This window comes from Thalia democratica, chromosome 8, assembly GCF_965202585.1.
Source record: "Thalia democratica chromosome 8, ktThaDemo2.hap1.1, whole genome shotgun sequence".
Taxonomy (NCBI): Eukaryota; Metazoa; Chordata; class Thaliacea; order Salpida; family Salpidae; genus Thalia; species Thalia democratica.
This window is the reverse complement of record NC_139172.1, coordinates 48,245,878-48,257,043: the sequence shown is the minus strand read 5'-3', so window position 1 is coordinate 48,257,043 and position 11,166 is coordinate 48,245,878.

Here is an 11,166-nt window from a genome sequence, read left to right as displayed (position 1 = left end):
TAAACTACACTACAGTCGTAAAAACTATTCTGAGGATTCGAAGATTTATTTAAAGTGTTTGAAAAAAAAATTTCAGATACACCTGAGTTTCATAAAAATTTCTCAAACAGCGTTAACCTAGTCTGAATTTTTTTTTTAATTTTTAAGCTAGCTTGTTTGTTTAGCAACCCTGTTTAAAATAAAGTTTACAAAATAAAGAAATACCGAAGTTTAATAAGAGTGAATTAATTATACAACTAAAAAAACTACTGTAACTCAGGTTGAATGGACAATTAAGTTTTAAGCATTTTTAAGAAATGTATAAAAATCATTATGCTTTTAATGAATTAAAAAAAAATATTTTATATAGAGCATTACAGCAATTCTTTATCTGCAATAAAATTATTGCATTTAAAAAGATCAAATGTAAATTATTAGACGATCTATAAGAACTATAATACGTTAGTTTGGAGTTATTGCGAGAAAGAAAAAAAATGCTTAATTCAGTTTCAACAACGCACATAATTATTTTTAGTAACTACAGACTGATCAGAAAAAAACTGTTTAGGCAAGTTATTAAGTAGAAAAAGTAATTACTAAAAAAAGATACCGTTAAAAGTTGAAAACATATTTAAATAGTTTGTGTTTGTGTTAATAAAATATTGTTGTTTATTTCTTCATTATCTACAAGAAATCTTGTTTAGGATATGTCTGAAGATTATAAAGCCGCATATACCAAATAAGAAATTAAATCAATATGTTAAGATGCGAGAACTGATATAACAGATATTGCTAATTTTAGAATTTTTATTACAGGTGGTTTTACTAATTTTGACATTTTAGAAGAATTTCTAGGTTTAGTTCTAATACAAAGCACAAAAATAGGTGAATATATTTTAAAGGCAAAGGTGCAATGCACCATTATAAAGTTCTAAAACAGGGGTCGGCAGGCAGTTGGTACTCGCGGGCCAAATTTCCAGTTTTTAAAAACTTCGCGGGCCAAAGTTTTAGTTTTAGTTATATTTGAATAATTTTTTGGCTTTAGTTTTAGTCACACCATAGATAGTTTTACTTTTATTCACTTTAGATTTTAAATGACTTTTAGCTACACATAGAATGTCTATTTAATATATAAATATCTATTGGAATATAATTTACTATATCTTCTATACTTAAGTCTTAATAAAATATGTTCTTTCTTGAACACTTAATGAGTTAAACTTAATAAGTTATTTTTATTATTTAACTTACAACTTTACTCTCTATAAAAACCGAGCTTGAAAAGTATTTATAGGTCACTTTTAGAATTTTTTATATTATGAACCACATTTTCATATTTTAAAATGTATTAACTTTTAAAAATAGTTTTTGCGTCTTAAATAGTTTGCATTCTTTTGAAAATTCAGTAATTAGTTAGTAAAATAAAATAAAAAGCCAAGTAGATAAGCTAAATCAATTTTTAACATAATTAATGTTTGAATAGTTTTATAAAGTATTTTGTTAGTACACGGTTGCCATTTTAAAATCAAAAATATCTGAAATGTATTCAAAGTTAAAATAGCTAAAAACTTTCTGTTAATCAAGCTTAAAATATCAGTATTATAAAAAAGCACAATATGTAAATAGACATAAAAATTTACAATTAGTAAGCTACACTACAGTCATAAACACTATTCTGAGAATTCGAAGACTTTTGTAAAGTGTTTGAAATAAAAGATTCAGATACACCTGAGTTTTATAGACATTTCTTGAACAGGTTTAATTAAGCCTGAGTTTTTAAAATTTCTAAACTAGCCTGTTTTTCAACCCTGTTTAAAATAAAGTTCGCAAAACAAAGTAGTATCAAAGATTCTTAACAGAGAATTAATTTTAATAAATAAAAAAACTAACATAATTCAGATTGCATGGAAAATTAAGTTCTAAACACTTTCAACAATTGTATAAAAAATTATTAAGCTATTAATGAATTACAAAAACCTATTTTTTATTGAGCGTTATTGCAATTCTTTATCTGCAATAAAATCATTGTATTTAAAAAGAGTAAATGTGAGTTATAAGACGATATATGAGAACTATAATACGTTAGTTTGGAGTTATTGCGAGAACCGAAAAAAAATCGCTTACATCAGTTTTAACAACGCACATAATCTTTTTCAGTAACTACATATTGATTATAAAAAACTATTCAGGCAAGTTATAAAGAAGCAAAAGTATTTGCTAAAAAAAGATTTCGTTTAGAGTTGAAAACGGATTTAGATAATTTCTGTTGGAGTTAATAAGATATTTTTGTTAACTTTTCAATATTAACAAAAAGTCGTGTTAAGGAAATGTCTGAAAAATATTAAGCCGCATAAATCAAATTAGGACTTAAATCAATTTTTTAAGATAAGAGAACTGACACAACAGATGATGCTAATTTTAGATTTTTTATCACAGGTGTTTTTACTAATTATGACATTTTAGAAGTGTTTCTCGGTTTAGTTCAAATACAAAGCACAACAATAGGTAAATACATTTTAAAAGCAAAAGTGCAATGCACCAATATAAAGTTTTTAAAAGTACAACTTTTTGCTTCTATTTTTAGTATAAAATTAAATTAAAGGTAAAAATAAATGTCTTAAATAATATAGATAAATTTAATAGATACTGCTAAGTTAAACTGTGTTTCTTAATAAACAACATTTATATTATTATTATATATATTTGGCCCGCGGGCCGCAGTTTGCCGACCCCTGTTCTAAAAGAACAACTTTTTGCTTCTATTTTTAGTATATAATTAAGTTAAAGGTATAAAAAAACTGTCTTAAATAATATAGAAAAATTTAAAAGATACTGTTTAGATACTTTAAATGTGTTTTTAATAAAAAATATTAACATGGTAGAATTTCTGTGTCAAATCAAAATCTCATTACTTAACATGTAAAATTGTTTAAAATTCTAGGTTTTTTCGATAACTCTCAAATTCAAGGCTTTTTCAGATCTTTTAAGTAGAAATTGTCAAATTCCAAGCTGTTCCGTGATTTTTGCTAACACTAGTTGTTATCACTTATATGTATACAATTAGCATTAATAATAATTCAAATTATATCAGCTGAAAGACTTAAATTTAAATATACATTTTAATTTAAACCAACACTGTGCATCGAACAAAGCATACATCATAATCTTAATTTACCACTTTTTAAAGCAAAAAAGTCAGTCCGAGTGACCAAAACTACCCTGATATTTTAGCATACAAAAAGCAGTTCGAGCCAAAAACTGAAAAATGACTAAATTGGCTTGAGATTTGAAGTTTTCAAACAGTCATAGTCTGAGTGTGTGGCAATTTTTATTTGTTTATTTGATCGAATTTGAGTTGTTTTGATTAAAAATATACAAACTTAATAAATCACCATTTCTCAATCTAGTTTATATTAATTAAGTAGTTCCAAAAAACAGCAACTGTTTATATTAGTATGCAACACAAAAATTAACTTATTTCCAAAAAAACAAGGTTTGAAAAATCAAAAAGTATACCTAACAAAAACTATATTTTAATTTATGTCATATATATTGTTTTAAATGTGTCTATACAAACTTAGATATTTCATGTAGAAACAATTATATTAGATAACTATGCATAAACTAAATTTTATCTCGTTAAGCATTAATATAAAGTGGTTTAAAATATGAGCATCTTTGTTCATTGGTATTCATAAGAATTAATTTTAAATGGAAAAAAAAACTTCTAAATAATCAAAGGTTTCAAAACCAAAATAAAATTAACCTTATTTCTTCTTACTATTATTATTGTTGTTATTATTTTGTTATTTTAAATGATTTTTTGTAAACTAGAATATGAGATTTAGAAATAAAACATCTGTAATAGAAACTTAGGTATAAAAAACGATAAAAAAAACTAAACTGTAAAGAAATGACCTTTTAGTTAATTACTGTGCATTACTTTTGTACAAAACGGAAAACATTTGCATTTAGTTTTTAAGAAATAGGTATTATACTACTAACTTATTAGTTTAAAGCTCTTTTACTCTTTTTTCAGAAAATAACTTGCTGTTGTAAAGAGAAAGTTATTATGAATTTAAGAAAAAAAAACCTGGTAGATTGCTATCCTGTACTTTTCACATTTAAAAGCTAAATCATAAAATCTTTTAATTATTTTAAGATGTTATACAGGAACTTAAACTAAATATATCAAACAAGTTTAATTTAAAATACATTTTTGCTCAGCGGGCTACATTTACATGCTCGCGGGCCGCAAAATTTTTTTTCGCGGGCCGCATTCCATTCATAAAAATAACGTGCTCGAGGGCCGCAGATTTATCCTTCGCGGGCCGCAGTTTGCCGACCCCTGCATTACAAACAAGTTAAATTTAAGATGCTTTCATGATTATATTATCAGATACCTATTAGTATTTTATTATCATTTGTGTTTAACTGTAGTTTTAGTATAGTGTGGTGTAGCTATAATGTATCTTTGTGTTTTTTGTTTTATGTAAATAAAAAATAAGTGCTGTTTCGATTGTTGCATTAATCTCTTTACTTTACTAATCCCTACTACCCCTTAAAAACATTAGACACAACGTCGGGTTCTCTGTATTGAGATATGATCTTTGTTATATTACAAGTAGTTTAGAATTGTACTTATTAGAAGTTTTATATTTATTCTATCAAAATAAATCGTTTTTTTTTTGTCCAGTTTTTTTTACTTTTTAATCGGCGTTTAACAGTTTTTTTAATTAGTATTTTATAACAGTTTTTATCGAAAAAAATTCACTATCGATGTAAGCATAATTACAGCTTTAATTTTTGTTATTTTATTGTAAATCTTTTTTAAATAATATAAATCTGAAATTAAATATGTAAATAAGACTAAAGGTATGTTTTTTTACTAATATTAAAAATAAAGTTTAGTATCAAGTCTTATCATATATGTATAAAACAAAGATGATAAAACGTTTCAAGAGAAAGATATAAACTAAATAACGTATAAGTGTTTTTATTTTACTGTTTTTTAAACAACTATAATATGATTAAATCAAAATTAAAAATACGTTACAAAGAAGTTCATTATAAAATGTCTATGGTAAATTAGTGATGACATACTTTATTCTTCTAGACTTGTTAGAATTAAATATATTATTATTTGCACGAAATTAATAATTTGCTTGAGTCCTTTTGTTTCTTTAAACAACATTCTTAAGTAAGAAGTTTCTATAAAAAACAATTTAAAGTCATTCTACTAACAAATTATTGTATTTCAAGTTTTAAAAGTAAGTAAAAATGTAAAAGCTACTTAAAGATAATGAAACTTAACTCAAAATTGTTTTTTGTGAAAGTTTAAATATTTTCAAAAACCAAATTATTTGTTATTTTAACAGAAAAGTAGTTTTAAGACTCTATTTTACTAATATCAAAGTTAAACTTACTTTAAATTTAATTATCATAAGCCACTGTAGTAACATTAAAAACAAGGTCATTCATAAACTTCTAATACCTTAACATAAACACATCTGAAACTTTTCATAAAATTACTCATTAGGTTGCCAGGTACTAACTATGATCAGTATTCGTTTAAACAATATAAAATATTTTCATTTTATTTATTTTAATCTTACATTGAAACTGTATGTAACTGGTAATAAAAATGATTTTGATTAGTACTAGCATTAGTTAAAATAGATTAATGTTAAAAGAAAAAAAAACTTTTCATTAAAATTATTTTTAAAACAAGACATTTCAAAACAAGTATAAACTTATAAAATACAAATTTGATGTAAACTTCATATTTTTAGAATGTAAACTGATAAGAGAAATTTTGAAACTTTATTGTTTGTAGTTATTCTTGGTATTTAGAATAGATTTTAGGTAGAAATATTTTTAAGTAAAAATGAATAAAAATTAGTATGTTATTCATAGTCTAACACAGGGTTCAACAGGAAAATGGTCCCTGAAAGCCAAAATAAATTTTAAAAATTTTTGTGGCCCCAGTTTCTGTTTTAGTCGTTTTTTATTTCAACTTTGTTTTAGCTTCAGTCATTTTTAATAACACTTAGAGGACCTACTTAGAGAGTAGATATTTTAATTAATAAACTTTAATTATTTATCTAAACACCTTTTTAAGTTAAAAAAGAAAACGTTGCCATCTAGCTATAGAAAATAGTTAGCTATCAGCCGAAAGAGTTAAAAAAAAATTAGTGTTAAAATAATCATGTAAAAAATGCTGAGTAATAAATAAATAGCTACAATCACAGTTATTAAACAAACAAAAAAAGTTCACATTTTTAAGCTGAAGCAGTACATAGTTTTAATGGTTTAAAAATGTTGTCCAGGAACTTAAAACAAAGTTAATCAAACTATAGTATTTTAACCGAATAAAAAAAACTTAACCGTTTTGATAAGCGGGTAACATTTACAGGCCGCAGATTTTGTCTTGCAGGCCGCAGCTGGCTCGTGGGCCGCAGTTTGCTGACCTCTGTGCTAAAAAATAATATGTGTTCCTGTTAAGTTACTCGATTTATTATATTTCAGTAACACTAAATAGCATCTCAAAATGCGTTTAAACCTAAAATAAAACTTATTCAAGGTATTAGCTTTAGAAGATTTAAAACCGCCAAACAACATTTAAAAGTAAGTTTTTATTTAATGTATTTAAATTACAACTGTAGTTGTCTGAAAACTCAATAATCTCTGACTTTAATTAAAGATTTATGGTTTAAATAAGTATGCTAGTCAAATAGGCAACTCGTTAACTTGCCAGGTACTAGCTATGATTAATAACTTTTTGAACAGTGTAAAAATAGTTTCATTTTATATGGACTTACTTTAAAGCAAAACTGTCTCTGATGCTATGTAAAAATAATAAAGTCGGATAACTAAATTTTGAAGTTTACTTCATACATTCAGTGTGATTTTTGTAAATTTTCAATTATTTTTAACCATTTTTTTATGTATTCATTTAAACTCTTTGTGTTATATGTTTTGGTTTTTAGAAAAGAGATGAAAAGATCTCAACTACTAGAGGAGAAATAATGAATCTATTGTTTAAGAAATTTATCTTACAAACTAAGTTTCGGTCAAAGACCTCGTCAGTGCTTAAATAAACTAAATTTATTATTTTTTATGAAATGAAAAATTTATTTTCTACCATAAAATTATAACAATGCTCAATGTAAAGAGATTTCAGCTCATTAAAAATTAACTTATATAACGAAGTTATGAATTTTGTTTCAAATATTTTCGTGTTTCCTTAAGTAATATTAGTTTATAGAATGCAGAATAAACGCTGAAAATATTTGGTCCTAGCAACTGGTGCACGAAGAATCTTTCGGTTATCGAGTCTCGCACTACCTGAATATCTTTTAACGTCAATTTAGTATTGTTTATCGTGTTTTACCAATTAAGTTAAATTTAAAATTTAAGTCCAAAACAATTTTCTATTTCTATTTATATTCTTTAAAGTCTTAGGGTTAGACTGTACTTTAATTAAGACAAGTTATTGAGTATATTATCATTAAATTTTTTTTTTAAGTAAACAAATGACATAGTTTTTATTTTCTTTTTCTTTCATTTATTTATTTAATTGTTATATTTGTTAAGGTTTAAAAGTTTAATTTTAAAAATTTTTGTTTTCATTTTCTCTAATACTTTTTGAGCGTTTTTTATCGTTCAATAAACATTATAAATGTGTTTTTAACAAAACAGAAAAGTACACTTTTATTAAGTTTTTTACTTTAGTAGCGAGGGGATTTTTTCAAAATGTCTTAGCAAGGCTCTAGATGCCACTGTTTAAAATTATACATACGATTGAAAGTGTATGAATAATGTTGTTTTATTTATGTACACATATTAAATACAACTAAATACTTTTGATAAGCTTTATTTAGATTTGTGTTTACTGCTCAATAAACTTTGTTTGTAACTTAAGGTTTTTAGTAGCTCTATGTACTTGTTAGTTGAAAGTTGATTATGTATAGATATAAAAATTTTCAAATGTAAACTAAATAAAACCTTTAACATACTTATAAGTAATTTATATCATCATCAATTTTAAAAAACGAGACTTTTTGTATAATAAAGATTTAAAGACATGGATAATAGTTTATCTTATTTGTTTTGATTATTAAGTAACACATATTTTTATATTATAAAAGACAAAAAAATTACATAGCTTTAGCAAAAACTATTATTCACACTAAAAGCATTTTTTATCTTTATTTTGTTTTATATAGTTGTAAGTAGGAAGATAAACTGAAAACTATCACCGTTTCATAAGCAAATATACACACCTAAGTTTATTGTTTAGTATGTTTTTAAACTGTAATCAAACTATTTTAAATAATTTTTTAGTTAACTTAGTCAGCACAGCTTTTAATGACTTAATCTAAAAATTAATTAGTTATTATGTTTTACACATGTTTTACAGCCAGTGATGTACCGGACCCAGATCCGGACTTTTTTTTTTCAAAATAGAGTCTGGCCGGAACCGGATCCGGACATTTTTTTCAAATAAGAGTCCGGCCAGAACCGGATCCGGACTTTTTTTTCAAATTAGAATCCGGCCGGATCCGGATATCAGACGAAAATGGCAATATCCGGCCGGTCCCGGACCCGGATAGTGAGTCCGGTACATCACTAGTATAAACTAGCCTGAGTCAGAACGAGGTTTTTAAAAACTGAAAAAAAAGAACTTTAATCTAATAATACGTAGAACAGCTAGCCACAAGGTTTAAAAATTTAGGTGTTATTTACAATTAAAAATTTTAAATCAAGTTCTCGAAGAAAATACACTAGAAAATTACAAAATATTGAAAACTGGATCAGCTCAAACTCATTCAAAATCTAAAAGAAAACTAGCCTGAGTTTTTATAAAAAACTAAACTAGCCTGAGACAGTCCAAGATTTTCTAAAATTCCCAAAAATTTTCAAACTAGCAGGGTTGCCACTGTTTAAGTCAAAAAAACTAGCTAGAGTGAGTATAAACAAGCCTGAGTAAGTATGAGGTTTTTAAAAACTGAAAAATTACTTTAATCTAATAATCAGTAGAACAGCTGACAAAGATTGACAATTTGATAGTAAAGATTTCGACTTATTTTAGTAATTGTGGTACACTTAACTTATTAGCACTACCCATCATAATTTAATCCTACCTTATTTAACTAATATCTAACAAATACTAAATTCTAACTGGGACTACTTTCTATAATCAGACACGACAGTTTTAAGTGATGAATCTTTTATATAAAACACAACAAGAAATACTAGCATATCCAAAATTATTAATTACTTTGGTAACACTTTAAAAACTGGAAGCTATTTAAATCTATATCAAAAGACTTAAGAAAATAAACTAAAAATTAAATAAAATTTTTAGTAAAAAAGAAACTGTAAAATTTTTAATAAACTATTAAACTATAAATTTGGCTTAAATATTTAAACAATTCAACACTAGTTGAAATATTCACTTTTAGAACAAAACACTACTTAAAATAAGCATTCACAAAAAAGTTCAAGATATTTTGTTGCTTCAAGCTGCACACCAAACTAACTAACTGCATACATATAAACTGCCTGTCATGTTCTGATGTTTTGTTGCATTAGTATTTAGTTTGAAACATTTCGTCATATTATTCTCATTGGCTCGTACATTCAACCGTATTAACTCTAAATATTCTCTGAGCTCAACTTTAAACAGTAAATAGTGCAAGTATTCTTTCTTAAGTTTTCAATTGTACAACATATGTAAAGAGTTGCATTTCTGAAATGTTTATTTCATAGTTTAAATGTAAACAAATGTAAATTAGTGTAAAAAATGAGCCAATCACGGTAGGTGTTTAGTTTTAACTGACGAAAATGACTCTTATTAATTTACACAGGGTTTGTTTTTGAAAAAATACTTTTCAGTATCTTTTTAACTAACTAGATCCGGGTCCGGCTTGAGCTCTGTTAGGATCCGGCCTGACCCGGACTTTTTTTTCAAATTAGAGTCCGGCCAGAACCGGATCCGGACATTTTTTTTCAAATCAGAATCCGGCCGGAACCGGATCCGGACTTTTTTTTTCAAATTAGAATCTAGCCGGGTCCGGATATCAGACAAAAATGGCAATATCCGGCCGGACCCGGACCCGGATAGTGAGTCCGGTACATCACTACTAGCAAGTTAATTAATAAAATTATACTCATGGAACAGAACATCTTCTATTTTTGTTAATAAAGATAATATCCGCTTACAAAAACCTCTTGCCTGCAATGAAACTTTTATCTCTAAAGCAACTCCTGTAAATAAACTTAAATTTACCTTTAAAATGTGCTATTGTTTTAGTTTTAATTTTAAGACACAGAAGTGGTTACTGAAGATTTTTATATTACAATGTCGCTTTTAAGAAGTTTTTTTTAATTTTTCTAGTAAAATTTTTAAAGTTACGCACCCAACTAAAGTTTTTTTTACATATCCAGCCCTAGAAAAGTTGTTAGTTGTAACCTTGTTCCCTGACTAAAACATGTTCATCCTTTTTTAAAAACTTCATTTATAAATACTATAATTTGAATCAAAAAAGTATGATAATACGACAGATTATAAGTATAAATAGTATTATAATAAGTAGTAATTATAAATAGTATTCATACATACATGGGTTATTATAAGTGCTTCATCATAATTCATCATTTTCTTTAAGCAAAACAAAATATTGTTTTGCCAGATGCAATCTGCCTCCTAAGTTTGTATGATTTGTTAAAAGTACTATAAAAACTCATTAAATTAATATAAATTGTGAGCAGTTACTTATCATATGTTATCTATATAAAACTAGAATTATTTAAAATAGCTACAATAATAATTAATAATTCTAGCATTAAACATAATAAATCTTTTATTTGCAAGTAAGACATACAAAATGAGACTAAGTTTATAGTTTTAACAGCTGTTTACAACAATTTTGTATTTTATATTTTTTTTATAGTCAAACAACAAACATTTTCTTATATAATTTCTTACTTTTTAATGTTTTTCAATTCATGATTTAATTGCCAAAATTTTTTTATCATGACCGTCAACAATTACAATAAATCGTTGTTGCGAAACACAATAATTTTTGAATTGTATAAAACAAAAAAAAAGTGCTTTGTAAATATATATTTTTAGTGACCCTATTTAAAACAAGCGTCACTGCTTATTGCGAACAAATTTAA